The sequence below is a fragment of the Nicotiana tabacum genome, chromosome 1, assembly GCF_000715075.1.
Source record: "Nicotiana tabacum cultivar K326 chromosome 1, ASM71507v2, whole genome shotgun sequence".
NCBI classification, from domain to species: domain Eukaryota; kingdom Viridiplantae; phylum Streptophyta; class Magnoliopsida; order Solanales; family Solanaceae; genus Nicotiana; species Nicotiana tabacum.
In genome coordinates this window covers 207,064,780-207,075,096 of record NC_134080.1, presented here as the reverse complement: position 1 = coordinate 207,075,096, position 10,317 = coordinate 207,064,780, and the positions used below count along the sequence as shown (strand labels likewise).

The window sequence follows — 10,317 nt, the reverse complement described above, 5'->3', positions numbered from 1 at the left end:
TACGATTAATATTTTATTTAAACATTAGTAATTGTGAATATGTATAATAAATAAGTTAGTTATTTTTTTAAAAATATTATTGTTGACTATTAGAAGCCCAAAGAATTTGGAAGAAAGAAAGGAAATTTGGCCTAGTTAATAGCCCAATATTTTCTACTAATTCTATAGGCCCAATTTACTCCAAATGACCCACCAATTCTATTCAATCTGCTGAATGATCAAATGACCAACTCTTTGTTTCTAGATTAATTTTTTTTAGCACAAATTACTTTTGTACCCCTAATTAGATATAGCCAAAAGAATAGCCCCTCTCTCTTTCACGTGTAAAGCTATCTCTTTCCTCACAAAAACTTTTTGACTTTCCAAATCACATTGCCGTCTTTTCAATTAACATAATATATTGCCTACTTTGAATTTCTATGGCAGATATTATGTCACACCATTTGGTGAAGCTTCGGTAGAACGGTAGCACTACCGTTTCAATTTTTTTTTGAAATTCAAAATCACTAAAGTATCTCTCTTTTGGATTTCAAATTTTCATTTAATTACAATAAATTCTCGCCTCAAATCCAGTGCCAAGAAGTCTAAATTGAGATCTTTTCTCTCTCTTTGCTCACATGGAGTTTCTCCGTTTTTTCTTTTTTCTTGCTGCACAACATCCCAACCATTTTGGGTATTAATTTAAAACAAATCTGCTCAAAGTCTCAAGCAAATCTGAAACAAATCTGCTCAAATCTCGCTCATTAAATGATGAACGGCTATTTTACTGTTCGAAACCCCATGCTCTTAATTTCAAACGTTAGAGGTAAAAATCCCGCCCATGAACCCTACTTCTTCACCTATAAATACTTGCATTTGAAATATATTGGAAAAAAGAGTTTTTGGAGCCGTTGCACCTCTCTTTAAACCCACAAGCTTCGGCCCCCTTCTTTAACCTTAAGCCCTTAGCCGCCCCTTTTACCTAAAAACTAGAGTCATGCCAAAGTTTTCAATTTATTGATGTCGGCATTTGACGATCTTCAAACGAAGTTGATCAAAAGCCGGTGATAGTAGATTTTCTTGACGCCGCCCTCGGTTCACTGCCCCAAAGCAGGTCCGTAGCCATAAAATTTCCTTCTCCCTTTTTTTTTTAATTTTTATTTTTGAGTTCCAGAATAAATGCTTGCTTTCTATGTATAAATCATGCTTTAGGAATTATTTTATTGAAAACCCATGATTTGTGGTTCATTGCTTATTCTGGCAATAGAAAGTTTGAATAAGAATGACATGTGTTTGACTAAATTCTCATATGAACTTGCGTATGGAATTTGCTCATAGCACATCCTATTATTAAACCTTTAGGTAATATGTCGTTTTCAGCTATTTAAGAACCATGTTTGTAGGCCATGAATTTTTATGGATTAGCCACTATTTACTTATTTAAATGTCATAAGGAAGAAGTACTCTGCTAAAATATTGTTTAAAAAAATGATTCACTGTTTTAAATAGTATGTGAACATGGATCTTGTTAAGAGACCTTGTTACTTTTAAATTAATCAATTAAATATTATATGGAGTAGCAGTAGCTTGACCCAACTGATCGGAAGCATGTTAAAGTGACATATATATATATATATATATATATATATATATATATATATATATATATATAGTATGCCCATAGTATTTCTTAGAGTGGTAGCTAAAGATCATTCTTAGATCCTTACAAGTATATTTGCTAGGTAAATATTACGTTCTTAAGTTTTATAAAAACATCTTTTACTTGCAACATGTATCCTATTTGAATTATTTTTTTAAAAAAATTTGTTCTGTGACGACCCAAAGGGTCATCACCGGTTTTCTCCCTTTTTTCGTGCCTCCGAGGCCTTGAAAACCTCACCTTTAGTTTCTTCGATTTGTGTGTGCAGTCCGGGCGCGTAGCCGGAAAAGCTTATGTGGTAAATTATGTGAAATTTGATAAATTGTGGCTTTAAAATGGTTAAAGTTGACTTTGGTCAACATTTTGGGTAAACGGACCCGGACCCGTGATTTGACGGTCCTGGAGGGTCCGTAGAAAAATATGGGACTCAGGCGTATGCCCGGAATCGAAATCTGAGGTCCCGAGCCCGTGAAGTGAATTTTTAAAAGAAATTATTTCTCTGAAATTTATTTGGAAATTTGAAATAAAAATGAATTAGAAAGCATTGGTATCGGGGCCGTGTTTTGGTTCCGGCGCCCGATACAGGTCTTATATGTGGTTTAAGCACTTTCTATGAAATTTGGTTGAAATCGGACGTCGTTTGACGTGATTCGGACTTGAATTCCTAAATTTGAAAGTTTATGAAGTTTGATAAAAAAAATGATGATTTTAAGGCTTGATTCATTGATTTTGATCTTATTTTGGCGATTTGATCGCTCGAGTAAGTTCGTAGGATGTTATTGAGTTAGTGTTTGTGTTTGGTTAGGAGCCCCGAGGGCTCGGGAGTGTTTCGGAGTGGTTTTGGCCTTAGAAAAGTTGCAGAAGTTTCAGTTCTGGTGTTCTGGTATCTAGTTCTATGCGATCGCATAGGTAGCATTGCGATCGCATAGAGTAATCTTTCAGGTGCCCCACATTTGTTCTATGTGATCGCATAAATTCATCCGCGATCGCATAGCTTAGCCAGATCCTTCAATGCGAACGCAACCTTTAATCCGCGTTCGCGTTTCATTAAGTCCAAACTTAGAATGCACAGCCTTTTCTTCTATGCGTTCGCATCAGCCCTTCCGCCATCGCAATGACCAGCTTCCCCTTACCCTATGCGATCGCATTACCTTCTTCGCGATCGCATAGGGCATTTTTGCCCAGTGATTTTAAATACCCAAAACAGAACAGTGACGAGATTTAGTCCATATTTCACACGAGTTCTTCTTCTCCACAGCTCTTGAGTAAAATTTTGAGCACTTCTTCATCAAAGTCTTTTGGGTAAGTAATTTTCCACCTATTTCCTTCACTTGTCTTCATTAATTACTGAAATTCTTAACCTAAATCATGAAATCAAAGTAGAAATTAGGGGTTTTGGGTAGAGTTAGGTTTTTGAGAATTTTGAGTGATTCAACCTCAACTTGGGGCCGGATCTTAAAATGAATTATATATTTGAACTCGTGGGGTTATGGGTAATCGGGTTTTGGTCCGAGCCTCGTGTTTGGACCATATGGGTCCGGGGTTGAATTTTGGTATTTTGGGGAAGAAAGCTTAGAAATCTATGTTTAGACATTAGGTTTGATTTGTTTAGCTTATATTGATACTATAAAGTCATTATTTCATAGATTTGATTGAGTTGGAGCCAAATTCGATAGGGAAAGCGGTCGTTGTGGATTAATTTAGCCGTGGAAGTTGAGGTAAGTGTTCGGTCTAACTCTAGCTTGAGGGATTAGGAGTTGAGTTTTACTTACTACTTGCTTTGTGTTGTGTCCGACGTATAGGCATGATGACGAGTATCTATACGTTGGGAGTCGAGCATGACCGTGAGTCCTAAATTGCTAAATTGTTGTATTCTTAAGTAATGCTTATGAGAACTTGGTTGAAGATCTTTGAAAATGAGCAAGTAAATGTTACGATTGAGCATTTGTATTAATTGTGTTAAGTAGAAATTGAGTAAATTGGTTATAGCTGGATCTCCCTTGCCGGGATAGTTGATTTGATATCTTGTTCCCTTGCCGGAAAACTTATTATGTTATCTTGCTCCCTTGTCGGGATTATCCTGTGATGTTGTGTTAGACTGAAATGGGAGCGGATGATACGCCTACCACAAATTATGAAATGAAATGGGAGCGGGTGGTATGCCTACCACAAGATATGATGAAATGGGAGCGAGTGGTACGCCTACCACAAGATAAAATGAAATGGGAGCGGGTGGTACGCCTATCACGAGATATGATGAAATGGGAGCGGGTGGTATGCCTACCACAAGATATGATGAAATGGGACCGGATTGTACGCCTGCAACAGGAGAAAACTGAGACAAGTGAAAGTGGTTGTTTTTCCCTTATTCTACGGTAGAAGTGAGCAAATGTAGTTTTCCCTTATTATTTCTAATATTCTGTTTTATCTGCTATCCCCGTATGCATGCCCCCCCTCCCAGCTTTAATTGTTTACTTTCCGCTGTTTTCCATTGTACTTGTATATATATACGTATATCTGCACAGGTTTATCTGGAGTCTGGGTCTAGCCTCGTTACTACTTCGCCGGGGTTAGGGCATACACTTACCAGCACATGAGGTCGGTTGTGCTGATGTTACACTCTATGCTCTTTTGCACAGATCACGGAGTTGGAGCAGCCTTTGGACAGTAGCAGTAGATCGGGAGCAGGCCTTCAGTCCAGAGACACCGAGGTAGCCTTGCTAACGTCCGCAGGACCGGAGTCTCTCTCTCTTTATTCAGTTAGTTATCTTTTGTACCGAAACAAACAGTTTAAAATTTTCTTTCAGACGATTGTATTTAGTAATCTTAGAAGTTCGTGAGCATTGTGACACCAATCTTAGGTAGAGGATTTTGTTAAACTTTCCGCAATTCTATTCAGTTTTTATATAAGTTGAAACTTCCGCATGAAGTTTTAATTATGTTGCCTTTATTATATGTTGATAATTACGGAAAATAAATGCGCGTTAAATGGAAAGTAATTTAAGTTGGCTTGCCTAACTCCTATTAGTACGCGCCATCACGACTCCTGAGGGTGGAAAATCCGGGTCGTGACATGTTCCTTATCTCTATAATAATTAGGACACATACTCAATGCAATTTTGTCTTCGCCTAGCTTCATTGTCTCATTCTCTTTATGCTTGTTGAAGATTTAAGTCCTCTGCTAATTTGTTCTTTTTACTTTCTTTTTCTTTGCATACCATATACGCCGGAGCAACAAAGAGTCTCAAGCGAGACTCTACCGCTGTCAAAGCCGAACCAAGCACTACTCTCTCGTGGCTTCCTCCAATAGCATAGCCGCAGGATTCTTCTTCCTAATTAAATTGAATAGAAGATTATTTATTATTCTATCTATTTTTGCTTAAGATACACTTTTTGATTGTCACACCTCCTTCTTCCGGCACCGCGAGGTGCGTAGGGAGTTTTTTTCCAATTAAAGGACAGTCGAAACGTGATTGGTTTAATTATTTCAGAGTCGCCACTTGGGAGATTTAGGGTGTCCCAAGTCACCAATTTTAATCCCGAATCGAGGAAAAGAATGACTCTATATTACAGTCTGCGTACCAGAAATCCGGATAAGGAATTCTGTTAACCCGGGAGAAGGTGTTAGGCATTCCCGAGTTCCGTGGTTCTAGCACGGTCGCTCAACTGTTATATTCGGCTTATTTATCTGATTTTTAATACAATTATGAACCATGTGCAAATTTTATCTTTTACCGCTTTATTATTATAATTATTATTTTTTAGGAATGTGAACATCGCTTAAAACATATCTTTGGATTGTGTCACATGAAATGCACCCACAATACGAAACATATTTTATTTGATGTTTTAGGATTTAGATTTGGGTCGCATGAAATGCGCATCCGAGTTTAAGAAGGTAAAATTAATTAAATCGCGCCTAAAGAGTCTAGCGCGTCATTATCTTTGGGGAAGGAAGTGAAATTCACTAAACAATCCATCCCAAATTCTAAGTAATTTTGCAAAATTTTTAAATAATTAAATAAACAAATGAGATTGGAGAATCCTGTAAATTTGTATTATTTACATCTATTTATTTTTAGCGAAATCCTTTAAGAATATCCTTTAATGACTACCTTTTTATTATTACTAAGTTTTTTATAAATATAAAATCAATATCTACATTCTTGAAAATGACATATTAAATAGAAGAGAAAAACAAATATTAACAGAAAGTAATAAAATTATAATCATAAATACAACATGGAATTATCGAAAAGTAAAAAAAAAATAAAAAAAAAACTAATTATCCCATAGTTGGATTAAAATTCAAATTGTTAGTAAGACTATCTATTTATTTTTAGCGAAATCCTTTAAGAGTATCCTTTAATGACTACCTTTTTATTATTACTAAGTTTTTTATAAATATAAAATCAATATCTACATTCTTGAAAATGACATATTAAATAGAAGAGAAAAACAAATATTAACAGAAAGTAATAAAATTATAATCATAAATACAACATGGAATTATCGAAAAGTAAAAAAAAATAAAAATAAAAAAAACTAATTATCCCATAGTTGGATTAAAATTCAAATTGTTAGTAAGACTTAAGCTTATTGAAACTAATTATTTACAAATACTGAAAATTGAAAGAAATAAAAATAAAAACTTGAGTACTAAATCATATTTCTAAAAATTTAAACAATTTAACATTAACTAACTTTGTTTTAATTCATCATGTCCTAATACTTGTTCGCAAACTAATTCATGTTATAACTGAAATTGACTACATGATTCGGATTAACTTATCGTTGACGAAAAACCTTATGAATAAGGAACTTAGTTAATTTTTGCCAAACTGATTCAATAACGCCATTTTTACGTTATTTCTTCTATTTTTTTTTATTAAACAGTTTTAATTAATAATCAGGCTTAAATATATTTCCTAATAATCTGGTAAAGGCGTTATTTAATATGTCGCTATAATATGCCTAGTTATGCCGATGACAGTGATTTACAGAATAATAATACATGAATAACCTAAATACAATACAAAAAATTAAATTAAACTAAATTAAAAATTTAACACTCCATTCTTCATTTCAGCTTACAAAATGCCAAAATTACAGTTGTGTACCTGATATTGTCAATATAAGAAGAAGAAAGTCAGCAACGTAATATGTAACATAGCAACAACAACAATAACCAGTCAACGAAAATCCCAGTGACAGCTTTGAAAAATTCAAAATAAAATCCAGGAATGCCGAAAATAATGGACAGAAACCAAGGGAAATTTTCAGATTTTTGAAAGGCTAGTTAATCTTCAACCCTTAATTTCTACACCTGTATACCAGAATATTTATCAGGTGTGTACTACTTTCTCTTCTAATTTTCAACTTTTTTTTTTCTTTGTATGTTTTTCTTTTCTTGAGAGTTTCAATGTTTTTTTTTCGGAATAAATGTTCAGCTTTTTTTTTCAATCTCTTTTTTTTTTCTGTCTGTATTTCTTTCTCCTTTTTCTTGTGTCCAGACTTCACATATATATATCTCATCCCTTTAATCAATTAAAATCAATCCCTTTCTCTACCAAACCCATTATCTTCCCACTCATCCCCATTACATTAAATAAATATATCACACCACCCCATTATATTTTGTCCCCCATGCTTTATTTAAAATAATGCAAGATTCCCCTTTAATTTAAATCTTGTCCCCCCTTTATATTAAATAATCATATCACAACCCACCCCATTTCATTTTGTCCCCCATGCTTCAAATAAACAATTACAAAATGTACAATTCCTAAACTACCCCTTCCGACCTTACTGAAATTACCAAACTACCCCTGAACGTATTATAAATTTACTTAAACTATTATTAAGAACTAAATTAAGTTATAAAAGCGCAAATTAACTCCCAATAACAATTAACGCACAATTAAGTATTAATTAAGCATAAAATTGTATATTTGGACATTAAATGCTAAAAATGCAAACGATGCCTATTTTTGTAATTTTTATATTTTTGTAAAACAAATTTAATTACTAACAATTGTAGAATTAAATCTTACATGCAAAATGCGACATATTTTTGTATTTTTTATTAATTTAGCAAATAAGCACGCACAGACAACTACAAATAATTATTCAAAATATCACAAAATTGTACACCAAAGAAAAATCATTTTATTTTTGAATTTTTGGGAGTAATTCTCATATAGGGCAAAAATCACGTGCTTACAGCTGCCCCTCTTTGCCCGGAGACACGAAGGGTTTTCGTGCAAAGATAAAGCGAGCGATTTTTGCCCATCCGAGTACTCTGTTGAAGCATTTTTTTGAAAAAGATTTGACCGAACCTTTGCTTCAAAGGTTTCCTACATATCCTGGGCTAAACAGGAATCAAGTCAATGTAGTTCGGGAAGTCTTGGTAGCTGGGACTACCATGGGACTGCAATGTTACTGCTGTTGCATGCTACTTTTACTGTTTGCTGACCTCCTTATTACACCATGCTTAAAAAATAAGAAGCTAGACTAAGCTAGAAATTACAGAATCTTATCTGTTTTCCCCCTTGCTCCGGTTGCCTTGCTTTTTGTCGGTTTGTGTTTCCTCTGGTGCCTTTTTACCAAGACTTCTGGCCCTTGATTTTTTTTTTTAATACCAGTTTTCGTCATTTTGTTCGGTCCGCTGGGGACATGGCTTTCTTCATTAAGCTTTTTGGCTGTTCCTCTTGGGACACGATTATCTTCATCAGATTCATCAAGACGCGTCTTTTCTTTCTTTTGACTCATGCACTTGAATTTGCTCTGGGACTTCTTGTTGCCACCTTCTGCCTTCCGGTGTTGGGATTTTTATTGTTTCCTGCTGGGGATTCTTGTTGTAACCTTCTGCCTTCCGGTGGGGTTACTGACTTCAAAATCTACAGTATAAGACTGAAAAGTATTCCTCTCGTTATACAGGTGGGTGCCTGGACATGAAATGAAAATGTATACCCGCATTATACTGGTGGGCGACCTGGAAATGAAAAACTGAAATGTATGCCCGCATTATACTGGTGGACGACCTGGAAATGGAAAACTGAAACGTATGCCCGCATTATACTGGTAGGCGACCTGGAAATGGAAAACTGAAATGTATGCCCGCATTATACTGGTGGGCGACCTAGAACTTAAAAGTATTCCCGCATTATACTGGTGGGCGACCTAGAACTTAAATATATTCCCGCATTTTACTGGTGGGCGACCTAGAACTTAAATGTATTCCCGCATTTTACTGGTGGGCGACCTAGAACTTAAATGTATTCCCGCATTTTACTGGTGGGCGACCTAGAACTTAAATGTATTCCCGCATTTTACTGGTGGGCGACCTAGAACTTAAAAGTATTCCCGCATTTTACTGGTGGGCGACCTAGAACTGAAATGTATTCCCGCATTATACTGGTGGGCGACCTAGAACTTAAATGTATTCCCGCATTTTACTGGTGGGCGACCTAGAGCATGAAATGAAAACATAAATGCATACCCGCATTATACTGGTGGGCGACCTAGAGCATGAAATGAAAACATAAATGCATACCCGCATTATACTGGTGGGCGACCTAGAGCATGAAATGAAAACATAAATGCATACCCGCATTATACTGGTGGGTGACCTAGAACATGAAATGAAAAGACAGAAATGTATTCCCGCATTATACTGGTGGGCGCCTAATTGGTAAAGAATAATTTGAATTTGTTTCCTCGATTCTCCGAGAAAATTTCCACTTGTGGCCGAAAATTTTTTGCCCCAATTCTGGCGATCTTTCTTATGGCGTATCTTTAGGCCATCATCAACACTTTATTTTCCTGTTCAAATCAAAGTAAATTTAGTTAGTTTTTTTTTTCTTTTTTCTTTTTTTTTGAAATATGGCGAGTGGTCATGTCACTCCTGATGGGGATGATTGTTCCCTTTCCCTTATTCCTGTTCGGCGTTCTCAAAACTTGTTGGGAATGATGTTATTTGCTGGGGATTCTTGTTGTAACCTTCTGCCTTCCGGTGGGGTTACTGACTTCAAAATATGCAGTATAAGACTGAAAAGTATTCCTCTCGTTATACAGGTGGGTGCCTGGACATGAAATGAAAATGTATACCCGCATTATACTGGTGGGCGACCTGGAAATGAAAAACTGAAATGTATGCCCGCATTATACTGGTGGGCGACCTGGAAATGGAAAACTGAAATGTATGCCCGCATTATACTGGTGGGCGACCTGGAAATGGAAAACTGAAATGTATGCCCGCATTATACTGGTGGGCGACCTAGAACTTAAAAGTATTCCCGCATTATACTGGTGGGCGACCTAGAACTTAAATATATTCCCGCATTTTACTGGTGGGCGACCTAGAACTTAAATGTATTCCCGCATTTTACTGGTGGGCGACCTAGAACTTAAATGTATTCCCGCATTTTACTGGTGGGCGACCTAGAACTTAAATGTATTCCCGCATTTTACTGGTGGGCGACCTAGAACTTAAATGTATTCCCGCATTATACTGGTGGGCGACCTAGAACTTAAATGTATTCCCGCATTATACTGGTGGGCGACCTAGAACTTAAATGTATTCCCGCATTTTACTGGTGGGCGACCTAGAACTTAAATGTATTCATGAATGCATACCCACATTATACTGGTGGGCGACCTAGAGCATGAAATGAAAA

At 36.0% G+C, this 10,317-nt stretch overlaps 1 long non-coding RNA gene across 2 annotated transcripts; it reads left to right on the top strand.

Annotated features, from left to right (window-relative positions):
• The first annotated feature begins 314 nt into the window (after nucleotides 1–314).
• On the top strand, nucleotides 315–4,578 carry LOC142182165 (uncharacterized). 2 transcript variants are annotated; one of them, XR_012711066.1, is made up of 2 exons: nucleotides 315–1,093; nucleotides 4,279–4,578. It is a non-coding gene; the product is annotated as an uncharacterized LOC142182165 (long non-coding RNA). The 2 variants fall into 2 exon arrangements; XR_012711067.1 differs by having other exon boundaries at nucleotides 3,737–4,578.
• The last annotated feature ends 5,739 nt before the right edge of the window (nucleotides 4,579–10,317 follow it).